The sequence below is a fragment of the Somniosus microcephalus genome, chromosome 6, assembly GCF_052327205.1.
Source record: "Somniosus microcephalus isolate GS21.2 chromosome 6, FLI_Smic_1.0, whole genome shotgun sequence".
Taxonomy (NCBI): Eukaryota; Metazoa; Chordata; class Chondrichthyes; order Squaliformes; family Somniosidae; genus Somniosus; species Somniosus microcephalus.
In genome coordinates this window covers 70179754-70205486 of record NC_140992.1, presented here as the reverse complement: position 1 = coordinate 70205486, position 25733 = coordinate 70179754, and positions in this window count along the sequence as shown.

Genomic DNA, 25733 nt, shown 5'->3' with positions numbered 1-25733 from the left:
GGAATTCAGGATAAACACTGGGAATAGATAAGAAATTGGCTAAAGTGTAGAAAGGATTGGGTACTCATTAAAACCATTACATCAGGGCTCAGCGTTGAGAAAACTACTGCTTTTAATTTACATAAGTTACTTAGGTTCAGGAACTCAAAGTGATCAAATCTGTAGATGACACCAAACAGATGGCAGTGGAATCAGAAGAAGCAGCTTAGAACTTACAGAATGAGTTGGATAAAGTCTATAATTGGACAGAGCAATGGTAAATAAAATTTAATGTCGACAAATGTAAAGTATTGCACATAGGAAGAAAAAACAAACATGTATACTCCACGAATGGTAATGAAATAGTTAAGAACGAAGCGAGAAGAGACCCAGAAGTCTTAGTATACTCAACACTTGTCATATCCAACTAATGCAGAACAGCAATCAATACAGCCAATTGAATGCTGAACTACATAGTCAAATCAATAGGATGCAAGTCAGAAGAAGTTGTGACAAACTGCATAGTGCCCTGCTCAGACTGATCCTTGAGTATTGTGTCCAGTTCTGGTTGCTAAGACATAGAGAGATGCTTAAGCAACAGAGGCAGTGCAGAGATGAGCCATGAGACTAATAGCTCGTGTCAAAGGTCTGAATTATGATGAAAGACTGGAGGAACCTGGGCTTCTCAGCCTTGAAAGAGGACATCTGAAGTAGACCAGAATATTAATTAAATTAAATTGCAAGAGTAAGACAAAAGGACATAGATTCCAACATAAAAAAGAAAAAAAATAACGACCGTTGTTGTGAAATTCTTCTTCACACAAAGAGTGATCAATGTTTGGAATAGGCTTCCAGGAAGAGTAGTGGATGTGAAAACCTTGGAATCTTTTAAGAATCAATTGGATGCTGAAATTGAGGGAAATTTAGGATGTCTCTAAATGGATGAATTAGGAGGGGTTGAATGGCCTTCCTCATCTGTAATCATCTTGTGATATGACTGGAATGTTTAAAATAATGAAGCAAGTTGAGAAAGTAGATAGGAAACAACTCATCCCTGTAAGGTTCGAAAATTTCTGCACAACCCTAGGGCACAAGGAAAGTTATTTTTAAATGATTTTGGACCATCACAGAAGAAATCTGGAAAAAGGGCAAAGGTGTGGTTGAGCCAAACAGAAGGATTTTCAAAGAATTAATTTTAGGAAGAGACTTTTGGATGGTTTTAAAGAGTTATTGGGCAAAAGGTATTTAAAATAAAAATCCCAGGGAGTTTGGCTGGTTTAAAAGACATGTTCAGGCTTGCAAAAAGCTGGAACAACGGGGAGGCGGGGTGGGCCCCCGAAGTTTGGATATTGGACTGTCTAAGGAATGTCCAGGGCCGCCCCAGTTTTACATAAGGACAATGAAGCCTGTTTTCCCGCCAAGAAGTCGCAGAGCCAGGTATCGAGTAAACAGGGCATGTCCCCAGCCATACAAAAGAAAGAACATTAGCTCTACAGGCTACCTCAAACAAACCACAGTCCAAAGTCAATTAAAGAGATTGACAAACGTTTTGCATTTTAAAACTGGTTTCAAGGCAATCCCAAAACCAGTTAAAGGCCGATTAAGTTTGAATGCGCCATCCCCTAAACTCATTAAGTTTGGATAGGCCATCCCCGAAGCTCGTTAAAGTTTTAAAGGACATTAAAAATAATGAGCCTGCCAAATTTAACAAAGGAAACCGAGATTTGGTGGTCAGATAAGCCAGGCCCCAAATTAGTACAATTGAGGCCTACCTTTTCAGTTCAGCAGTCGAGTCGAGTACAGTACAGTTCGGAACACAGACAGTGAGACAGTTCAAACGGACAGCCAGTCCGAGTTCAAGTTCAGCCGACCAGCTCAAGAGAGAGATCATCATCGGAGACTCGAAGAAAGAAAGAAGAAACAGAGATCGTGGCAACCAAAGGCCTGCAGAAACCAACAACCGCCAATATTACCACCAACCAGGTAATATTGGGCCATCGCGACCAACAAGGAACCAACCGCCGAAAAACTCACGAACCAAAGACTTGTTTCCACTCTACAGGCTAGTCTGACCTACCCCTGGGTAAGATTGGGACACAAAAGATTCTAAAACTAGCCCTAACCAAAGAAAATTGGGTACGTACCCGATAGATCCAACAGCACGAATAACCGCATCAGCAGACCAAACCCAACTGAAGACCCAACGCAGGTGCAGTCTTCTACCACGTCCGAGGTACGGCAGGCCCCAACCGCCACAACTAAAAGAGAACCCCGAAATCGTGAACCTCTACAACTGTCAAGAAAGTCGTTTTGGTGAGCATTTCCTGGTCCTCTGGATTCCAGCCTAGCTAGTGTAGTGGGGTTGGGAGGGTAAGGGTTTTGAATATTGTAATTCTCCCTCGCTGATTCCGTGTGTTCCCCACCCTTTTAAAGTGTAAGTTTTATTGTATTGTGGCAGTTCCACCGGGTGTCCCTTACACATATAATGTATATAATTTACTTTAACCTAACTGTATGTGTATTACATACCTGTTTGGGCCATTGCCCCTTTAACTTACCTGTGGGGGCCGTTGCCCCTTTAAGACGCGTCCTAGCACGCTGACGTCACGTCACGCATTGCGTGACGTACGCGCGACAGCCGCCGGCACAGCCCGGCCTACCGCGACTTCGGCCGCATCGGCCGGCAGACATGAGTGACGCGATCCCCCGCGGCAAGCGCCGGCTCAGCTCGTACTCCAGCTCCTGCTACCGCGGTCGCGACTTCGGCCTCAACGGCCATCCTCCGCACCGGGTGAATGCACCGACGTATCGGCGTGGGTCACGTGACCGCCCCAAGCGCGGGCCAACGCGCTAGTGTCAGGATGCGGTCACATGACATCCGAAGAGCAGGAAAACGCGACTAAGCATGATGACGTCATCACGCTCTCCCGAGGACTACGGACTCAGTCCTCGTGGATTCCCCGTCGGGGTAAGATCTATCTCGCATTGCTCCTGTATAAAGCCAGCTTACCTGTTGTATTTCGTCAGTTCCAGTTAATAAACAACTTAGTGATTATTCATCCGAACTCGAACTAAATTATTTAGTAAGCATTCGTCCCGAGAGGTCAACACGAATACCTACAATTAGTGACCCCGTATCCGTGAACGTTTTTCACGGAAGAAACGCGCATCCTGAACCTCGTCTTCACAGACGACGACCGACGAACAACCGACGAACAACTGACTCCGTGGACGGTTTTCACGGAGGAAGCACGCAGCCTGAACCTGGCGACCCCGTCTTTGTGAATGAATTCGCAAGGGCAGCACAGCCTGGAGGTGATCACGTTTTTCACGGACAAAAAAAAACAGCCGGACCTCGATTTTGCGAACGTTTTTTGCAAAAGAAGCACGCCATGGAAGCACCAGCCATTTTGCTGTTGCTGCGCACTTCAGGGAGAAACAACCGCCCTCGTGCTTTGGCAAGGTAGAAGCCCAGTTCGCCGGGACCATCGACGCGGAGCAGACCACGCATTTGCTTACTGCCCCCGTGGTCGACTTTTCTGCTGCCATGCGGGTCGTCCGCCCCTACGTCCAACGCAACGGCAAGTATAAATCTCTCCAAGCGCGGGGTACAGCATGTTCGGGCCCACAAGATCAGAGCGCGCCCGGCGGGGATACCATGAGGACTCACCCCCGTGAACCACGAGGACTCGCTCCTCCCCAAACACGAGGACTCGCTCCTCTTGAAACGAAAGGACCCATCCCTCGCGAACCTCGAGGACCCACCCCTCGCAAACCTCGAGGACCCATCCCTCGCAAGCCACGAGGCTCCACCCCTCGTGCAACACGAAGACTCGTTCCCCGCCGACAATGCACCAGCCCGTCGGCCTGCTGGTTGTGTTACCTATCATACTTGCCGGCGAGTAAGAGAAGCATGCCTCCTTCTCGGCAGTAGTTTCACTAAGTCAAGAGAAACGACAAGCAGCGTTGCTGCCCTTCCGGCAGTTTCCCCCCACCGACCGCGACGACGACCCGGTCTGTCCCACCCTTTCTCTGGTCCATCAGCACAAGGGTCCGGAAGCGATTCCTCTCCATAGAGCATGTGCTAGAAACAGGTGTTAAGCTACAGAAGGTCAAAAACCTTCACTCTGATTTTAACAACCTGACAAGAGCCGAGCGAATAGCCTTCCTACAGGAACAGTGAAAGAAAACCTACCGAAAGCAGGTTACTATTCCTTCTACTGTTTCATTACTGATATCAGGATTTGTAATATCCAGATGTTCTGCAAAACTGCGTTTACTGACTATAAACGAGGCTTTCGCAACCAAAGAGAGCACACTGCTCTCCTGCAGATTGAGGGAGTTTCTTGCCGCGCTAAAACGGACCTTTACCTGGGCACGAGAGGTGCCTACGTCTACAAAGCTAAGAACAGCACTGTCACTCCTAGTGGTAAACCACACAAGACTCGTGCTCATTGAAACAGTGGCATGGTCCGTGCCAAGTCCAGCAGTAACCTGCCTACCAGGGCTAGGGGGCACAGGATTCGTGCGAAGCTGTACCCATCAAGGATTTGAAGCACAGCTGCACGTCAATTGACAATAAATAACAAATGTTTCCTCGTCTGCTTAGTTAACTTCCAGTTCCTTTAGCACTGCAAGGCACAGATTTGAACGTAATGTTGAGATGAGACATCACCGATGACTTCTGTCCGCTCTACTGTTTAAAATGGTGTTCCCAGAAGCCTCTCAGAGACTTAATGCAATGACGGTGACCATTTTCTTCGGAAGACACACTCGGAATGTTAATTGCCCAAAAGAGCGTCTACGTAGCAGTCTCGCTCAGTGAATCCTTCCGGTTGGCTTGTTTGGGAAATATTGCGATGAATCCGCAGCTCAGCCTCCTTACACCATCACTACAGCCAACGAGACTCACAAACCATCCTTTTTAGGATCTGCCTTTGACATGCATGTGATTGATTGCCCAGTCCTCAACAGACAAGTAGGGCAAGATTCAGAGACGGTGCTCAAGATGCACACCCCCTTGCTCAATCGCTTCCTCAATGTTGCTGCCTCACCAGTTTTTCATTTCAAACGCTTTGGCAGGGGCACTCAAGGGGTAAAATTGTTGCGTCACCCTGTGGACAGTGGCTTTTCTAATTGCCTTCCTCATGAAGAACTCGATTCGGTCACTCCCATCAGTGATGAGGATTTGAAAAAATGCGGCTCAACACAGGCCAGTGAACCTTTTAGTCCTACTATCATCCTAAACGCTCCTTCCCACTTCGAAGCATCTGAAATTCAAAAACGAATAAAGCTTCAATCAACATGCTCCGTATTGCAGAGCCATACATTACATGGGAATATCCAAATCTGAAGTCTGTCCGTGAATTGATTTACAAACGTGGTTTCGACAGATCCAACACCAACGCATCGCTTTCACTGCCAATGCCTTGATTGCAAAGCAGCTTGGAAAGTATGACATAATTTGTATTGGCGATCTGATCCATGGAATCTACACAGTCGGCAAGAACTTCAACATGGCCAACGATGTCTTGTGGCCCTTCAAACTGTCCTCGTCACGTTGTGGCATGAACGAAAAGACAATACCTTTTGTTGAGGGTGGTGCTGCTGGTAACAGAAAAGACCGAATCAACAGAATGATCAGAACTAGGAACTAAGGGCCTGCCCGTCTCCAACTCCGACGTTTGGACAGCACCTGACGCGGGCCGACATTTGCCATCCTAGCCCGTTACATGCCGATGCTGTTTTTCAGCCACTCGCTCGCTGCGGCCGCCCATTCCCCCTTAGCAAACGTAAACATCTACTGATGCAGCAAACATCGAGGACGGGTCCAACGGACAGCCCGTGGCCGCAATCAGCCACGTGAAAGTTGCAGTCCGCACCGAGGACTGCTGTGCATAGCAACAGCTCACTCTCCATTGTGCGATCGTCGTAGCACTATGGTATGCACTGTTCTGTGCGTGCCAGGCTCCCAACGATTAAGCTCACCTGTCGGCGAGTTCACCAACCTCGCCCGTAAAGTCCTTCTGGATCGCCCGGTTGGCGTTCCTGCAGAGTTCGTCAGAACAAGGACTTCTACCATCAACAGAGCGATCGCCCGCGTCCGCCCGACCTGCCCGTCACTCTGACATGGCCTGCTGTTTCGCACGTTTCCACGGTCCTTCGCCTGCGGATACGTTTTATTCGCCATGACGTGCGTAAGGCTCCGCTGATGACCAGCATCTTCAGACCTCGCCTGCCAAGTCGAGACAGCACGCCCACTGAGACCAACTGCTCGTCAGACCATCTCATCTTTGGACTTTCGTTAAAGTGAATTCTGGGGGGGCGCATGTGGCGGTTCCACCGGGTGTCCCTTACACATATATATAATGTATATAATTCACTTTAACCTAACTGTGCATGTATTACATACCTGTTTGGGCCATTGCCCCTTTAACTTACCCGTGGGGGCCGTTGCCCCTTTAAGATGCGCCCTAGCGCGCTGACGTCACATCACACATTGCGTGACGTACGCGCGACAGCCGCCGGCACAGCCCGGCCTACAGCGACTTCGGCCACATCGGCCGGCAGACATGAGCGACGCGATCCCCCGCGGCAAGCGCCGGCTCAGCTCGGCCTCCAGCTCCTGCTACCGCGGTCGCGACTTCGGCCTCAACGACCTTCCTCCGCACCGGGTGAACACGCCGACGTATCGGCGCGGGTCACGTGACCGCCCCAAGCGCGGGCCAACACACTAGTGTCAGGACGCGGTCACATGACATCCGAAGTGCGGGAAAATGCGACTAAGCGTGATGACGTCATCACGCTCTCCCGAGGACTACGGACTCAGTCCTCATGGAGTCCCCGTCAGGGTAAGACCTATCTCGCATTGCTCCTGTATAAAGCCAGCTTACCTGTTGTATTTCGTCAGTTCCAGTTAATAAACAACTTAGTGATTATTCATCTGAACTCGAACTAAATTATTTAGTAGGCATTCATCCCGAGAGGTCAACACGAATACCTACAGTATTGTATATTTTTCTGCCTCAAAATAAAGATCTGGATTCTTTTGACTAACCCAGGTGTCTGTTGCAAGTTTATTACAACCACCAAATAAGTCCAAAGTCTAGAACAAAAAGGGAGTGGGAACGATTCGAACCGCTCAAAGGAGTCAGAGGTGAAGCTGACAGACAATCCACACCGCCACCCCTTACATCCCTCTAGTGGGGAAAGCAGAACAAGGGGACGTAATTAGAATTTAGCTAGTTAAAAGAAATCCAGAATAACATTCACGCAAAAAGCTGGGATATTATAGAACAAAATACCCCAGAAGGCTATAATTGCAGAATCAATTGAGATGTTTAAAAGTCAGTGACACTTACTTGGGAAGTAAGGGATATAGGGAAAGGACAGGGGAGTTGCCATTAAAAAGAGCAGCCATAGCTAACAAAAGGGAAATGGATTCTTGTTCCTTTATTTCATATGTCCCTGGAGCAAAGATGTTGTACCACACCTGTCCTTACTGCAGCAAAAACAAATTCAAAGTGCTTAAACTGTTTTAGATAGCATGAAGTGTGTCATTGTCCCATAATTTACACATGAATCAAAGACATAAACGATAAATGAAGATGCTCCATTCCCATCAAACCCATTACCATTAGGATTATGAAAACTATTAAGCATACTCTGTGTGCCACAACTTGCCAACCTTGATAAATGAATTGGAAAGAAATATGTATTGTACAAATATCTGTTACTGATCTTGGAGTCAATGAGAATAATGCTTAGGGGGAAGGTGAAACAATTAAGTGCACATTGTGTTTGATCTTAAAACAATTTTACACTGTCATACAAAAAACCTAGCACACAGGCAAAGGCAGAAGGTCCTGTGACAACATTCTCAAAAGTAAATTGGCACTTGAGCAAAACCAACAGGTACAGCTTGATTTTGCCAATTTTCATAAAATCATAATCTCATACCAGAACAATGAGACCAATCCTATGTTCAGCATTGTGAAACATAATTCTAAAAATGTGGGAGCAGTTGGTCCAAGTATGTTTAACTCAAGAAAAATATCGATGTCCAAAATATGCCAGGAATTTTTTTCAGGGCTTCTCTTACTCCGCCACTGTAAATTCAGCAGAAACCATTTACACTGAAGTTAAAGTGATAGAACAGGAGCAACCTGAGGAAATTGGCGGCAATAATGGAGTGTGTGATGATGCTAAAACATGGGGTCAGATACAGACACTCAAAAAAAATCAATACATTTGACAAGAGGTACTTGTAATAGCTTTTGGCAGTAAAACAACAACAACTTGAATTTATATAGTGCCTTTAAGGTAGAAAAATGTTTCAAGGCACTTAACAGTGTTATCTGACTAAAATGGACAGCAAGCCACAAAAGAGGAGATATTAGGAGGGATGAAGAGGTGGGTTTTAAGAAGGGTCTTAAAGGAGAAGAAGGATGTGGAGAGGTAGAGGGGTTTGGAACGAGAATTTCAGAGTCTGGGACAGTGATCGATAAAGGTAAACTAAATGTGGACAAAAGGTAGAACCTCATACCTTGTCCAACAGGTATGAGGTTCTTGCTGCTTGTGTGGATGAGAGAAAAGCCTGCAGGATGGATGAGCAAGCTAACCATAGCACCATGGTGCAGGAGGCCATTCAAGTGGGGGGAGTGAAAGGGAATGTACTGGTGGTAGGGGACAGTATAGTCAGGGGGATAGATACTGTTCCCTCCAGCCGTGACCGAGAGTTCTGAAGGTTGTGTTGCCTGCCCAGTGCCAGGGTTAAAGACATCTCTTCATGGCTGGAGAAGAACTTGGAGTGGGAGGGGGAGGATCCAATTGTCGTGGTCCATGTAGGAACCAACAATATAGGTAGAACTAAGAATGAGGTTCTACTGAGGGGGTTTGAGGAGCTAGGATCCAAATTAAAAAGCAAAACCTCAAAGGTAATAATCTTTGGATTGTTACCTGAGCCTTGCACAAATTGGCAAAGGGACAAACAGATTAGAGATTTAAATGCATAGCTCAAAGAGTAGTGTGGGAGGAATGGGTTTCAGTTCATGGGGCACTGGCACCAGTACTGGGGAAAGAGGGAGCTGTTCCATTGGGACAGGCTTCACTTAAACTAGGCTGGGACCAGTGTCCTGGCAAACCGAATGACTAGGGCAGTAAACAGAGCTTTAAACTAATGAAGAGGGGGTGGGAGGATTCAGAAAAGAGTAAATTTAAAATCAGTGAGAGAACTGTCAAGGCTCTAGAGCAGAGTAGAGCTTTGGGTAAAAATAAGCAGAGTGGGTCAGGAAGGGACAGAGAGAGTAACAAAGGTAATAAGGCATCAGTGACTAAGGTGACATCAGGGAAAAATAGAAATAAGTCAAAGCTAAAGGAACTATATCTGAATGCAAGAAGCATTTGCTACAAAATAGATGAATTAATAATGCAGATAGAAATTAACAGGTTTGATCTAATAGCCATAACGAAACTAGGGTCTTAAATCTAAACAAAACAAACTATGTAGGTATGAAGGGCGAGTTGGCTACAGTAGATTGGGAAACTACATTAAAAGGTATGATGGTAGACAAGCAATGGCTAGCATTTAAAGAATTAATACATAATGTACAATCAATATACATTCCTTTAAAATCCCACAGGAAAAGTGGTCCAACCGTGGCTAACAAGAGAAGTTCAAGATAGTATTAGATCAATGGAAGAGGCTTATAATGTTGCCAAAAAGAGCAGTAAGCCTGAGGATTGGGAGGATTTTAGAATTCAGCAAAGGAGGACCAAGAAATTGATAAAGAAAGGGAAAATAAAATATGAGAGTAAACTAGCGAGAGACATAAAAACAGATTGTAAAACCTTCTATAGGTATGTAAAAAGGAAAAGATTGGCAAAAGTAAATGTGGGTCCCTTACAGGTTGAGATAGGAAAAATTATAATGGGGAATAAGGAAATGGCAGAGAAATTAAACAAATACTTTGGCTGTGATTTTCTTCCTGGAGGCAGGTTTGCGTCAGGAACGGTCGCGGGGGATTCTCGTCCCACTGCCAGCTCCTGCCGGCCTGTTGTTGCAATTTTTCATTGATTGACCCAGTTAAGCCCCCTGTGTGGGTTACCCGCCCTGATCACAATGTGCAGGTCTGTTCAGTTGATATGCTGACGCATTTGCTGCCGATGTATTTAAGGGGCCATTTCCCCATTAGATCTCAGGTCATTTCTGGTACTACTGACTGCTGCTTCTCACCATGATGTCTGCAGAGAAACAAAAGGAGCTCCCCGCTTCAATGAGGACTCCTTCCATGTTCTTGTGGAGAGAGTCAGAGGACGTCGGGAGGTCCAATACCCATCTGATGGAAGAAGGAAACCTCCTCAGCAGACAATGGCAGACTGGCTGCGAATATCTGAGGAGGCCAATGCCAGGCCTGTGTATAGGCACACCTGGGTCCAATGCGGGAAAAGGTTCAATGATCTCCTGCGCTCTGGAAAAGTGAGTATAAAAGCACACTTACCTTAATACCTGGTATCACACCCCATCACTCTGCATTGCTAACTCTACTCCTGCACATCCTAACTCACCCCAACATCCCTTGCACCATCACCCATCCTTCTCTTCCTATGCACAGATTCACTTCTCCATCTTACTATGCACCCCTCACACCCACCCTCAAGGTTATGCACTGACAACAACTAACAACTCAAAAGGAGGGAACTTTGTTATGGGAACCCACTCCTTCACAGTCTCCCTCTAAACATCTATCCTATTCATTCTTTACACTCATTCCATCACTCTCACTGAAAATTCACTTCTTTCCCTCATTGCAGGAAAAGCGAGTCCACAATAAAAGGGAGAGGGCGAGAACAGGAGGAGGACCACCATCCTGACCAATGCTGAGGAGGCCACTCTGGACATTGTGGGATCAGGGGAACAGCTCAAAGTGGGGGACAGAGAGACAGGCTCAGCTAAACAACCTGGTGTCAGAATGCTTCTCCATTCATCTTATTTGGCTTTCATGAGTGACACATATGGCATCTGATATCATTAGAAATTGAATGCTCATCATGTGCACAATGGGATGTGTCTGCAATCTACATATCACATGTCTAACTCATGTCTTTACTCTCCCAAAGGACAATCAAGAGTCCCCCTCGCTACTGCCCAGGAGGAAGAGCAGGAGGGCTCCTCAGAGGATGCTGCAGCCTCTGAGGGAGCAGCTTCAGCAGAAATGAGCGCACCCAGCACCAGCGCAGAGACACACACCTCGGTGGGTCATTCGCGAGATAGAGTAGTGTTGTCACCTGGTGTATCAGAATGCACAAGTGAGCAAGAGCAGATGGTGGAGACAGGGACAGCAGTGGAGAGTCCTCACCTGAGGCCGCAGGATGTTCCTAGCTCTGCTCAGCTGCATATAGACGCTGAGCCTCAGGGGCCATCCAGAAAGAGAGCGGTGGAGTTTCAGGAACAAGTGCAGGAGGCTCTGACTGGGTTTGCAACCACAGTGACTGCGAGTATGCAGAGAATGGAGGAGTCCATCTCAAACATGAGCAATGCCGTGGTGCACACAATGGCGAATATAGGTCCCGCCATGGAAAGGATGGCAACCTCCATGGAGGACATAAATCGCCAGACTCAAATGAACATGGTGACACTTCTAAATAGATGGGTAGCTATGGAGGATAGATGGGCATCTATTGTGGAGAGCAACTAGAGGTCCATGGACGTCCCCATTATGAGGACTGTCAGTACAGAGACGGGTCCTCATGACCCCACTGATGTGCAGCAAGGTGCTCTCCAGCTACTTGCTAGCAGAGAAGTGTGGGTTGCCCATGAGAGGGATGATGGTGGGAAATGACATGCAAGTGGGGGCTCCTCTCCAAGCGCTCATACTTCCATCCCCTTGCCAACCCCTCAGTCAGAGCCCCAGATGACTACCCAAGCAGTGATGGCCAAGTCTGCCCCTGCGCAGATGCAGGAGAGCAGACTTTGGTGGGGTCTTCAAAGGCTCCAAGACCCAGAGGACGACTGCCAAAGGCGTCTAAGCAGGCGCAGCAGGGAAGTGAGCAGACTGACTCTACATCTGCTGAATCCACAGTGGTAGCACTACATAGAAGCACGCATAAGAGAAAGCTGACACATAAGTGATCGCAAGGGTACTCACTTGGGTGTTCTGATAGAATGCAATATTAAGATTCTGTTCTTTTAATATGTAGGAATAAATTAATCTTGCATGAACGTTTGACATCGTTGCCATTTGTGTGATCCCAATTTCAGGTGGCACAGTGAAGGGTGAGGACGCCATTTGTGTCCAACAATGCAGGCGACAGTGGATATAGAGTTAACAACAGACACTTGCAGCCTCAAGACCGTCTCCCAAATCGTGAAATCAGCAACCTCTGACATCTAAAATTGAGCAGGTTTGAGAGTGCAGCTTTTAGACTGCAGTTGCAGTTGTGAAGTTTCCAGCTTGCTGGTCATCCCGACACACTTACCTGGCATGATCTCTGAATGTCGTGAAACCCTAATTAAATGTTGGTAAATTGCAAAAGGCTCTTAAAATAGTAGTTAACAAGCACTTAACAAGGAGTTAAGTGCCTTAAATCTCTCACCCGCTTGGTGTCGGGTCTGTTGTGAAATCACAGACTCAACACTTTTGAAACTCACACGGAGGTGGGTTCGCGGCGAGTTTCCGACCCACCATCCATCATTGCGACTTTAACACCTGACCCGCTTCCGGACCCACCCAGAGCGCCGACAAAATCGTGGCCTTAGTGTCTGTCTTCATGGAAGAAGACGCAAAAAACTTCCCGGAAATAGTGGCGTGCCAAGGCTCTAGCGAGAATGAGGAACTGAAAGAAATTAGTATTAGTAAAAAAATAGAACTGGAGAAATTAATGGGACTGAAAGCCGATAAATCCCCTGGACTTGATGGCCTACATCCTAGGGTTTTGAAAGAAGTGGCTATAGAGATAGTGGATGCATTGGTTGTCATTTTCCAAAATTCCATAGATTTTGGAACGGTTCCCGTGGATTGGAAGGTAGCAAATGTAACCCCACTATTTAAGAAAGGAGGGAGAGAGAAAACAAGGAACTACAGACCAGTTAGCCTGACATCAGTAATAGGAAAAAAGCTAGAATCTATTATTGACGTGGTAACAGGGCACTTAGAAAATAATAATAGGATTGGGCAGAGTCAACACAGATTTCTGAAAGGGAAATTGTGTTTGACAAATCTGCTGGAGTTTTTTGAGGTAGTAACTAGCAGAATAGATAAGGGGGAGCCAGTGGATGTGATGCGTTTGGATTTTCAGAAGGCATTTGATAAGGTGCCACACAAGAGGTTATTATACAAAATTGGTACTCATAGGATTGGGGGTAATATATTAACATGGATTGAGGACTGGTTAATGGATAGAAAATAGTGAGTAAAATAAATGGGTCATTTTCGGGTTGGCAGGCTGTAACTAGTGCGGTACCACAAGGATCTGGCTTGGGCCTCAGCTATTCACAATCTACATCGATGATTTGGACGAGGGGACCAAATGTAATATATCCAAGTTTGCTGATGATACAAAGCTAGGTGGGAAGGTAAGTTGTGAGGAGGATGCAAGGAGGCTTCAAGGAGATATAGACAGGCTAAGTGAGTGGGCAAGAACATGGAAAATGGAATATAGGGCCAGAAATTAGGATCGGGAGCTTGCCGCGCGTGCAAGCCCCCAATGTTCACTCACCCTGCGCGCCGACATCTGAAGCCCGGGCCTGCTTGGAATTCCTGTCACTGGCCTGGTTCAGATGTTGGCGTGATGTGCTTGCCTGATCCAGCGGCGTAGTTAGTGCGATGTGCCGGCTGGGATCAGGTGAGCACTCTGCAGCCAATCGGGGGAGGGGAAACCTCATTCTGTAATGTATGTACCTTTAAGGGGCAGAACTACTTTTTACAGCTCCTGTATCCTGTAGTGCCGGCAGTGACCACACCTGTACATAAACCCTGAGTAGTGATCTGTACAGTCAGTTGCAGTTTGAACCACGTTGAGTAAAAACCTGTTGATCGTTCTCTGCAGTCCTTTTCTTATTATTACACGGACGTAACATTGGCGACGAGCAGATTCGAACCTAACTGCAACTCTGCATCACCTCCCAGGGATTCGCTCCTGGAGAACAGTGGAAGAAGGTCGAGTCCAGAAACACGGGCAACCGCCCAGTCATCCAGCGGAGATTTGAGCATCGCAGGGGAGGCTGTCGAGAGCGAGGCTTGGCTTTCCAGTCACGGTGGTCCAGCGAAACAGGCTGGCAACAGGTACTGCGCAGACCCTTCCCGGACAGCAACGGGCTAGAGCCCGAGCGAGCGGCACAGAAAAAGGCCGAGCAGCATTGACGGGGGAGAGAGAGAGGGCAGAGCGCACAGGGCACATCCGGTGTTCAGGACTGAGCGGCGTCAACGGGGGAGAGAGGCGAGAGAGAGCAGAGCGCAGCCGGTGTTCAATGGCCGAGCAGCGTCAACGGGCGAGAGAGGCACACAGGAAAATGCGAGGCGCTGCCATTGCCATGAGGACCGCAGAGAGCAGCATTGGCAGCAGCGCAGGAGCAGCACATGAAACTCACAGGGCGTCGCCATTTGCCACGAGGACCGCCGAGAGCGGCGTTGGCAGCAGCGCGGGAGACGCCATTTTAAGCCGCAGCAGGGAAGAAAGGAAAGTGCAAGAGACGCCATTTTAAGCCAGTCTAACCACACCCAAAAATGCTGAAGAGTGGCAGTATCACAGCGTTCGACAATGAAGTCGAAGATTGGACGACATATGTCGAACGCATAGAAGTATACTGCAAGGCAAATGAAGTGCCAGATGACAAGAAAGCGCTGGTATTGTTGAATTCAATGGGTGCAAAAATGTATGGCTTACTATGAAACCTAGTAACCCCAGAGAAGCCAGTAAAAAAGGATTTTGAAAACAGTGTCAATCCTACAGGACCACTTAAACCCCACACCGCTGCTGATAGCAGAAAGATTTAAGTTTCACAAAAGGAACCAGCATAAAGATGAAAGTAATGCTGAGTATTTAACGGAACTGCGCAAGCTATCGAAACACTGCCAGTTTGGAACGGGACTAGCAGATACTTTAAGGGACAAGTTTGTGTGTGGGCTTCAAAGTGAAGGAACCCAGAAACGGCTTCTATCAGAAAAGGATCTTACGCTGGACAAGGCTTTCAGCATTGCAGTATCACATGAAACAGCAGCATGGGGTGCTGCAGAGATACAATGGAGACCGCAAGAATATGGCACAAATGAAATGTCATACGGAACAGTGAAATGCTATCGCTGCGGCAGAACAACACACGACCATAATGATTGCTGGTTCAAGGACAATGTGTGCAGACAGTGTGGAAAAGTAGGACACATAGCAAGAGTCTGCAGGTCGAGAAAGAAAACCAGCAGCAAGAAATCTCCACAGGAGAAGCACAAGAAGGTAGATAAGGTGACGGAGAGTAGTTCAGATGAACAGAAGAGTGATACAGACTCCGGAAGCAATGAGCTGGGTTGTCTGAAACTACATAGTGTGATTAAAATGGAGGATCACCAAACTCTCTGGGTCATGCTCAAGATAGCAGGAGTCCAAGTGAAAATGGAATTGGACACAGGATCAGCCCTAACAGTCATAAACCGAAGGGACTACAAGCAGCTATTCTCACATATGCCCTTGAGAGATACAAAGATTGTCTTGAAGATGTACACGGGGCAAAAAGTCTACCCCAAAGGAAAAATAAGGGTGTAGGTTATATATAATGGCAAGGAAACACCAAAAATGGACCTATATGTATTGCCAGATGGAGGACCACCACTACTAGGACGTGAATGGATCCGGAAGATACAGCTAGATTGGCATTCCATACAAGCACTGACTGTAGATGCCAAAAAGGATGACAACGTCACACCTGGACGATTGTCAAAAATGCTAACTGACGCACAAGAAGTGTTCCAGCAGGGACTCGGAACACTAAAAGGCAAAACAGCGATGATCAAAATAGAGGAAAATGCAAGCCCAAAGTTTTTTATGGCCAGACCGGTACCTTATGCGATCCGCCCAGCCATTGAACAGAGCTGGAAGATTTGGAACGTTCAGGAGTACTGTCCAAAGTGGACTGGAGCGAGTGGGCTACAACCATCGTTCCTGTAATGAAGAGGTCGTTGAGTAATACGCCTGGGGAACCAAAGAAGGTTCGCATCTGTGGGGACTTTAAGGTGACAGTGAACCCAGTCCTTCACACTGTACAATATCCGCTTCCGCAGATTGAAGATATTTTCGCCTCGCTATCTGGAGGGAAATGCTTCACTAAGATTGATCTGGCCCAGGCGTACCTGCAAATGGAGGTAGAAGAAGCCTCGAAACAGTACCTCACGATCAACACTCATAAAGGTCTCTACCAATTCAATCGGCTGGTGTTCGGGGTAGCATCAGCTCTGGCTATTTGGCAAAGGGCAATGGAACAAGTCCTGCAAGGGATTCCAGGGACCCAGTGTTATTTGGACGACATCCTGGCCACGGGCGAAAACGACAGTGATCACCTCGCCAACCTGGAGCAGGTGCTCACTAGATTGAAGGAATATGGGCTCCGAGCTAATCGCCACAAATGCGAGTTTTTCCAGAAGCAGATCTCGTATTGTGGCCACGTTATTGATAAAGAGGGGTTACATAAGTCCCCTGAAAAGATTGAGGCAGTAGTCAAGGCTCCAGCACTGGAAAATGTGTCACAACTGAGGTCGTTCCTCGGGCTGGTGAACTACTACCATAAGTTCTTGCCGAATTTGTCTACCGTACTACACCCACTGAACACCCTACTGCAAACGGGGGTACCATGGAAGTGGAGTGACGAATGTAAACGAGCTTTCCAGAAGAGCAAAGCATTGATCACATCAATAGAGGTGTTGGCTGATTTCAACCCAGCACTACCAATTCGGTTGGCGTATGATGCATCACCCTATGGCATTGGAGCGATGCTGTCACACAAATTCCCGGACAGCTCAGATAGGCCAGTAGCCTTTGCGTCTCGGTCACTAACCTCAGCCGAGCGTAACTGTGCCCAGATTGACAGGGAGGCCCTCAGCCTAGTGTGGGGAGTGAAAAAGTTCAATCACTATCTGCACGGGCAGAAGTTCACCTTGCTGACTGACCACCAACCACTTGTCTCCATCTTTAATCCAAAGAAGGGCGTTCCGGTGATGACTGCGCAACAGCTACAAAGATGGTCCCTTTTTCTAGGAGCGCACCAATATGAAATCGAGTATAAGGGCACGAAACAGCATGGAAACGCTGATGGGCTATCACGCCTGCCACTGCCTACTGTGGAGGAAGCACCAGCAGTGGATCCTGTCGAAATATTTCATTTGACTACAATTGAATGCTTGCCAGTAACTAAAGCTGGTATAGAGAAGGAGACCCGAAATGACCCGACACTGTCTCGGGTATATGATTTGACGGTGAAGGGATGGCCAGCACATGGCGACTTACTGTTGCCAGCATTCTCATCCAGAAGAGAACAGCTGTCAGTATGCCAGGGGACCTTGATGTGTGGATCCCGAGTGGTAATTCCACCCAAGTTAAGGGAGAGAGTGCTCAATGAGCTTCACGAAGGTCATCTGGGAGTGGTGAAAATGAAAAGCCTTGCTAGGGCTTATGTGTGGTGGCCGGGGATTGATCAGCAAATTGAGGACCTGACAAAGAGCTGCTCAGGATGCCAGAAGGTCCAAAATGCAGCACCACATGCCCCTCTACACCCATGGGAGTGGCCCTCATCTCCATGGCAACGGGTGCATATTGATTTTGCTGGTCCATTCATGGACTCAATGTTTTTAATAGCAGTCAATGCGCACTCGAAATGGCCTGAGGTCATCAAAATGTCCTCCACCACCACGGAGAAAACTATTGCAGTCCTACGGACCATTTTTGCTAGGAACGGCTTGCCAGAGCAGATTTGCTCTGATAACGGACCACAGTTTGTGTCCGAAGAGTTTCGAAGATTTATGAAAAGGAATGGGGTAAGGCATTACACATCCGCCCCGTATCATCCAGCCACAAATGGATTGGCTGAGAGGTTCGTACAAACCTTTAAAAAAGCAGTTAAGGCCATGTGCGATGACAACATTCCACTGCAGCATAAGGTGGACAATTTCCTGTTAGCTTACAGAAATACGACACATGCAGTCACCAACCAGGCCCCGGCCATGATGTTCTTTAACCGAAGGTTGAGATCTCGTCTGGAATTGCTCAAACCAAATGTACGAAGAGATGTTGAGAGTAAGCAATTCCAGCACATCAATGAGAAGCTGACAAGGTGCTTCAATGTAGGGCAACCAGTCTTGGCCCGCGACTACCGAACAGAGAAATGGCAACCAGGAACGATATGCACACGGCAGGGGCCACTAATGTACACAGTGGATGTTGGGGAGAACATTGTGGGACACCATGCTGACCAGATCCTAGAGTCACAGGAACGAGTCAACCCCATGTCTCGGCCATACGTACCTGGTGAGGAACCCGACGTACAGGTCGCATCTACCTCAAAAACAATAGCATTGGAAGCTGATGAATCAACTGATGACAGGGTGTTAGAATCGCCTCGGCACCAAGAGCGAGACACTCGGGAAAGGCGTTATCCAGAAAGAATCAGGAAGCCTCCCCAAAGACTGAATTTATAAATAGACTATTTTCAGTTAATGTTGCATGTTAAAAGTGTTAATTGTAATTAGTTTGACATTTAATTGTTAAATGAGTGTTATGGTACTGTTAATCTAAAAGGGGAGGAATTGTAATGTATGTACCTTTAAGGGGGAGAACTACTTTTTACAGCTCCTATATCCTGTAGTACTGGCAGTGACCACACCTGTATATAAACCCTGAGTAGTGATCTGTACAGTCAGTTGCAGTTTGAACCACGTTGAGTAAACACCTGTTGATCGTTCTCTGCAGTCCTTTTCTTATTATTACACGGACGTAACACATTCATGAGTTTGTTAGTAAAGACTTTCAAACTCATGAAAAGTACAGGCACCCAAAAGACTAGTTTAACTTTAAATAAAATTTTAAAAAACATCCCAATAATTAAATAAACTATAAATAACTTTAAAAAACTATTTTAAACAATTAATAAAATTTTTGAAAAAATAATCTTTTACGAAATCGGGTCTAAAAATAAACTTACCTTACTGTAAAGTCCTTAAAAACAATGAAGCTGTGGAAAAAATGTAATAATTTTAAATAATAGACCACTTACCTTCAAGAATCCACTCCTTATGCCTCCTTTTTATATGTCTAAAAAGTTCAGGCCCTTGCACACGCGCAAACCTGTCAAAAAGAATGAAATTCAACGCGTGCGCGCAGAGTCCTGCGCGCACGCGTTGGTCCTCTGAACCCCTTGGAGGAAATGCCGGTTTCCCGTGCATGCATTGTGCATGCTGAAATCCGGCACTTCCAACGGGCCCACGCGTGAGTACACCGTCCGTACTCACGCGTTGGGACCGGAATTACTGGCCCATAATGTGGAGAAATGTGAAGTTATCCAATTTGGTAGAAAAAATAGAAAAGCAGCGTATTTTATAAATGGTGAGAGATTGGGAAATGTTGCTGTTCAGAGGGACCTGGGTGTCCTTGTACACAAATCACTGAAAGTTAACATGCAGGTACAGCAAGCAATTAGCAAATGGTATGTTGGCCTTTATTACAAGAGGTTTTGAGTATAAGAGTAAAGAAGTCTTACTACCATTATCTAGGGCCCTGGTGAGACCACGCCTGGAGTATTGTGTACAGTTTTGGTCTCCTTCGGAAGGATATACTTGCCATAGAGGGAGTGCAATGAAGGTTCACCAACTGATTCCTGGGATGGGGGGATTGTCCTATGAGGACAGATTGAGTAGACTGGGCCTATATTCTCTAGAGTTCAGAAGAATGAGAGGTGATCTCATTGAAAAATACAAAATTCTTACAGAGCTTGACAGGGTAGATGCAGGGAGAATGTTTTTCCTGCCTGGGGAGTCTTGAACCAGGGGTCACAGTCTCGGAATAAGGGGTCGGCCATTTAAGACTGAGATGAGGAGAAATGTCTTCACTCAGAGGGTGGTGAATCTTTGGAATTCTCTACCCCAGAGGGCTGTGGAGGCTCAGTCATTGATTATATTCAAGACAGAGATTGATAGATTTTTGAATATTAAAGGAATCAAGTGATATGAGGATAGTGCAGGAAAGTGGAGATGAGGGAGAAGATCAGCCATGATCTTATTGAATGGCAGAGCAGGCTCAAAGGGTCAAATGGCCTACTCCTGCTCCTATTTCTTATGTTCTTAAATGCTAGTTAAAACACCAAGTAAAATGGCAAGTGTTAGTGGTGCTTAATGTGCTTCCTAATCTGAAAATGGCAACTGTAAATAAACATGTTTAAATATCAAGGATTGTTTGCTGAGCAACAACAAGAAATTCTAAGATGCCATAGATTTTATATATTTTTTCTGTAAAATAATGTTAAGTAACTGCCAGTTGATTTTTTTCCACCACATAATCATTAAAATTGACCATGCTGATTTTGCGTAACACTTCCTACTCGTTAATACACTTTTGATGAATTACCCAGCCCAAGTGCAAACAGCTAATGAAAATAAATTCACCTGAAGAAGGTAAATGACTTTATAATGCACACTGATAAAATACTAAATATAAAATTCCTAAATATTCATTGCAGTTCAAATGAACGATTATTACTCATCTGAAGGAAATTATGACATGGAATGCAATTAACTATATTAAATATACTGGGATGGCCTGCTAAAATACTACTCAACTGGAAGGAGATTTGCAGGCAAAAATGTGCAGTTTCCAACTAAATTTGCTCCGAATGTGAAGAGGATGCTCTCATGACGTTTATCTCCACTTTGATTGTTATGGTTGATTTACTTGATTTGCTTGGTTAGTCTTGACTTCTTCAATAAATGCTTTAGCAATCCATAAATTTTCAGTTATGCCATATGAAGGAAGATGAAACCTGGCAGCATACATTTGAGAAACATGACTAAAATACAGATATGAATCACAACATGAGAAGTACATCTACCACAAGGTTTGTATTTCTTCTTTCTGTCTGAGAAAATTGGTTTCTTGACAAGAGGCTTTCCTTTTGCTCAGCTGCTGTTATATTTAATTGCTTTGAACGAAAGCGTTGTTTTCAGAAATGTAGATTCAGATCCTTCTGAAGAGACTTAAAGATCCATCATTTCCAATTAGAGCATTCCCACAAATAACTTTTTTGCTAGATTTATTACATAGAAATTATTTATATGGCAGAAATACGAGTACCAAAATGAAACTCAACCGCATTCTAAATTAAAGAAGTTCTACTTCAACAGCAAAATTCAGTAAAAGACAGTTTATGCTCCGATAGGAGTTAAAAAAAAGATGTTGGCACCAAACACAGTTACAAAATAACCTAAGGTCCTAATGTGAACAACAAAGATATTATGGAGAAATTTAATTAAGAACTCAGAGCACTGAAGTAATAATATATAATATATTCCATTCTTGGAATTATTACCAAACCTTAGCCAGTGTTCAGCTGTGTGTGACAGCAAACCACTTCACCAGTAGCAACCTGCCCATATATTCGAAAATGAGCTTAACTGAATACAGTATGGCATGGGTGCCCCTGTTACTATTACCAGAACAAAAACCAGATTGTTTTTAACTATCTGATTTCACTGTTGCAGGAACAATAAGCCTCTGTAATGGCACCACAATCTGCAAAAATTACTAATCCTTCTCCCATTCCCCCATAACCTTGCCAGTTCAATAAATGAATTCTGATTTTCTTTCAGTCCATTTTTTTTACCTATTCAGAATTGATATGGATTTCTGCATAATTACAATGAATTAAAAGCCAGATACAGAAGTTAACAGAAAGCAGAACTCATAGGTCAGTTATACTCATGTCTTGAATCAGTGTTAAGAGGTTTTGCAGCATTACAATGCATAAAGAACAGTATTCCGTTAGTTTAACTTTGCTAAATTGGGTTTGATTATATGCATCTGAGACCATCTAGACCATGGTTTTGTTCTGTACCAGTTGTAGTATAACTTGTTTTATAACTTTAAAAATAATTCAGGCAGCCTAGACATTAAAAAAAATTCCACATGAAGTGGTAGGATTCTCGTGTGCAGGGAACTTCCTGCATGAGCTGCACTCTATGGATGTCTGGACTAGATGCAAGATCAAAATGCTACCACACATGGGACAATGCCTTTGGTATCTCCACTGATGCTAATTCAGCTTCATTTCACAATCTGTGCTTAATAACTCTGCTAAACTTTCCAAGACCTCGTGCCACTGGAAGGAGGCCCATTAAGGAGATGATCCAGGGCCATGGAAGGAGATGGCCTTGACAGTGCCACTTCACCCCCATTAAGGAATGCCCCCTGAAAACAGAATTAAATTCCATACAATGGCACACAGAATACCGTTACAATCTCTACTTTCTTCGTAAAGAGAAAAAGGCCCACAACCAAAGGAAAAGAAATACCAACTCAATCTGGCAATGAAGGTCATCAGTCAATCATCTCAAAAACACTTGCCACTGTAGGTGAACTAGAAGGCTAAGAATGAAAGGGCACACAAGAGTAGGCACCAATGGGAGCCTTAAACAGTAAAAAGGTTGTCAGATTAATCATCAGTGAGACATATTTGTCACTGCAATTTCTGCAAATGATTTGGGTCAAGGTGAGGAATGCCTGGGTAAAGGAGTAGCAGAATGATCTCCAAATGGGAGCTTTGGAAGTTGTAGGAGAGAGGTCAATCTTAGGAAGCGACTTAGTTGAGATTGTTGCTAAAAGAGAATCGTGATGCCAAAACTCATTTGGCATTGGGCTCAGATCTTAGTCAGCTAAAGGTCTTGGGGAAGTAGCACACCTGGATCTGTAGACAGTGAGGCAGGGGCAGTTGGCCTAGCAGCTCTGCAGTCATCCTCCTGATCCTCCTCTTCTTCCTCCTCAAAGCAGAGGTTTTGGGGAAGCCTAAGGAGATCCCAATTGGGTTCCTGAGGTTAAGTCTACTAAAGTAAGCTTAAAAAAAAGCAAACAAAACTAAAAATGCGGTAAAAATTCTTAAATATACTTTTAACATACTTCGATAACCTTTTAAAAACACTTAAAAAGCTTTCAAAATTTAAGAAAACGTGCAAAAATTTTATTAAAACTTTAAAGAGAATTTCATAAAAAATCTTAAAAACTCTAAAATTGTTTCAAGAACTTAATTTGTCTAATTTAAGAACTTCCCTCTAGATCTTCGACAATAGAGCCTGGAGTAAGGAGACCCACAGGGGGTGAAATTGGTTATCGTACCGTTTGGGGCACTAACTTTTGAAATGTTGAAAATTTAGCACCAGGCGCAAAGGATTCTGAACTTCTACTAAATTGGGTGTTAGCGCCCCAGGAAGGAAGTGGGGTGCTAAATCAAGCGCTAATGATCTCAGTGGGGCGCTACAGGGGTGCTACCAGCAGAGCGCTAATGAATTTCAGGTGCAATGCATTCAGTAATGATCCTTCACACTGGTTCCTTCCAGCTCTTAAAGGGAAGGTTGCATCATTGTGCAGATGCTCATTTTCATCATTGCTGGCTTTGAGGCGACCTGCGAGCGAGTGAATTCCCTGATGGCTGTTCCCACTCCCAGGGAGAGAGCTCGTCAGTTCACAGACATGGCATTGCTGTTCCCGGCCACTGGAAGGAGGCCATCGCCTCAGGTGTTCAGGGCAATGTGGAGGGAAGTGGCCCAGGAGGTCTCGGCCAGTAGTGTGGTGGAACGCAGCCTGACGCAGTGCCGCAAGAAATTCAACAACCTCACTCGGGTGGTCAGGGTGAGTCAATGCTTCAACAGCTCCTACATACCAGCATCTGAACCTCAGTCTGTACACACTGCACAAAGAACAACACCGCCACCACTCATCCACCAAACATCTTCACCTACTCAAACTCACATCCACATCTCACGCCTTGCCTACAATCACAGCTAATCAACGATGGAAGGTGTTAAGTCCGTGAATGATTGAGACACGGACCAGCAGGAGTGAAAACAAACAAATCTTTACTGGTGGAAGTCAATAGTGAAACTAACAAACAGAGGCTCGCTAGCGCCTTTTATACAGGGGTGGTCACTGCCGGTACTGCAGTCTGAGACCAGTTATTCTCTTAAAGGTACATACACAACAATTCCTCCCCTTTTAGATAAACAGTACATAACATTCATTTAACAACTAAATGATAACGAATTACAATCACAATTACTGTTGCTAGATACATTGGTTAAGTTTAAGCAATTATAAGTTCAGTCTTTGAGGAGGTTTCCTGATTCTGTCTGGATAATGCCTCTTTGGGGTATCAGGTTCTTCTGGCAATGTTGCATCGGGATCAATGACTTTGTTTGGTTCATCTGCTTCCAATATTACTGGTTCTGCGGTAGCTGCAATTGGAACATCAATTTTTGTAAAACACTTCCCTCCAGACAGTGAGGCGAAGATGTTTTCTATCCTTGGAAGAGGATATTGTACTGTGTGAAGGACTGGGTTTACCGTCACCTTGAAATCCCCACAGATGCAAATCTTCCTTGGCTCTCCGGACTTATTGCTTAACGTTTTCTTCATGACAGGAACGATGGGTGTTGCCCACTCGCTCCAGTCGACCTTAGACAACACGCCCGCCTTCTCCAGATTCTCCAGCTCTGCCTCGATGGCTGGGCGAATTGCATATGGTACCGGTCTTGCTTTGAAAAACTTGGGAACTGCATTCTCTTCTATTTTTATCGAGGCGGTTACGCCTTTAAGCGTGCCCAGTTCTTGTTGAAATACCTCTTTGGCGTTAGCTAAGATTGTTGACAATCGTCCAGGAGTGACGTCTTCATCTTTTTTACCATCCACCGTCATTGCATGAATGGAATGCCAATCTAAGTTTATCTTCCTGATCCATTCCCGTCCCAATAACGGTGGTCCACCATTTGGCAGTATGTAGAGATACAATTTCCGTATTTTCTTGCCATTGTATTCGACAGGCACCCTTATTTTTCCTCTGGGGTATACTTTTTGCCCCGTATACGTCGTCAAGATGATGGATGTCTCTCTCAAGGGTATGTGTGAAAATAGCCGCTCGTAGTCTCGTCGATTCATGACGGTTAGCGCTGATCCTGTATCCAATTCCATTTTAACTTGGGACCCTGCTATCGTGAGGGTGACACAAATGGTTCGGTGATCCTCTTTTGCGATTACATTGTGAAGTTTGAGACAGCTTAATCTCCTGTTCTCGGATTCACTATCGCTCATCTGGTCTTCGGAACTACTGTCCGTCATCTTTTGTACTTTCTTGTACGGTTCCTTAGTAGCCTTTTTGTTGTCGCTGTTCTTCTTCCCAGACCTGCAAACTCGTGCAATGTGTCCAATCTTCCCGCATTGTCTGCATATTTTGTCTTTGGACCAGCAGTCCTTCTGGTCATGGTTAGTTCTGCCGCAGCGATAACATTTTGCAAATCCCCGTGTCATTTCGTGGGTGCCGTATTCCTGTGGTTTTTGTTGAATTTCTGCAGCTCCCCTGGCTGCTGCTTCATACGATACTGCCACGCTGAAAGCCTTATCTAGTGTCAGCTCTTTTTCTGAGAGTAACTTCTTCTGTGTTCCTTCACTCAGGAGTCCACAGACAAATTTGTCCCGTAGGGTATCTGCCAGTCCTGCTCTGAACTGGCAGTGCTTTGATAGCTTGC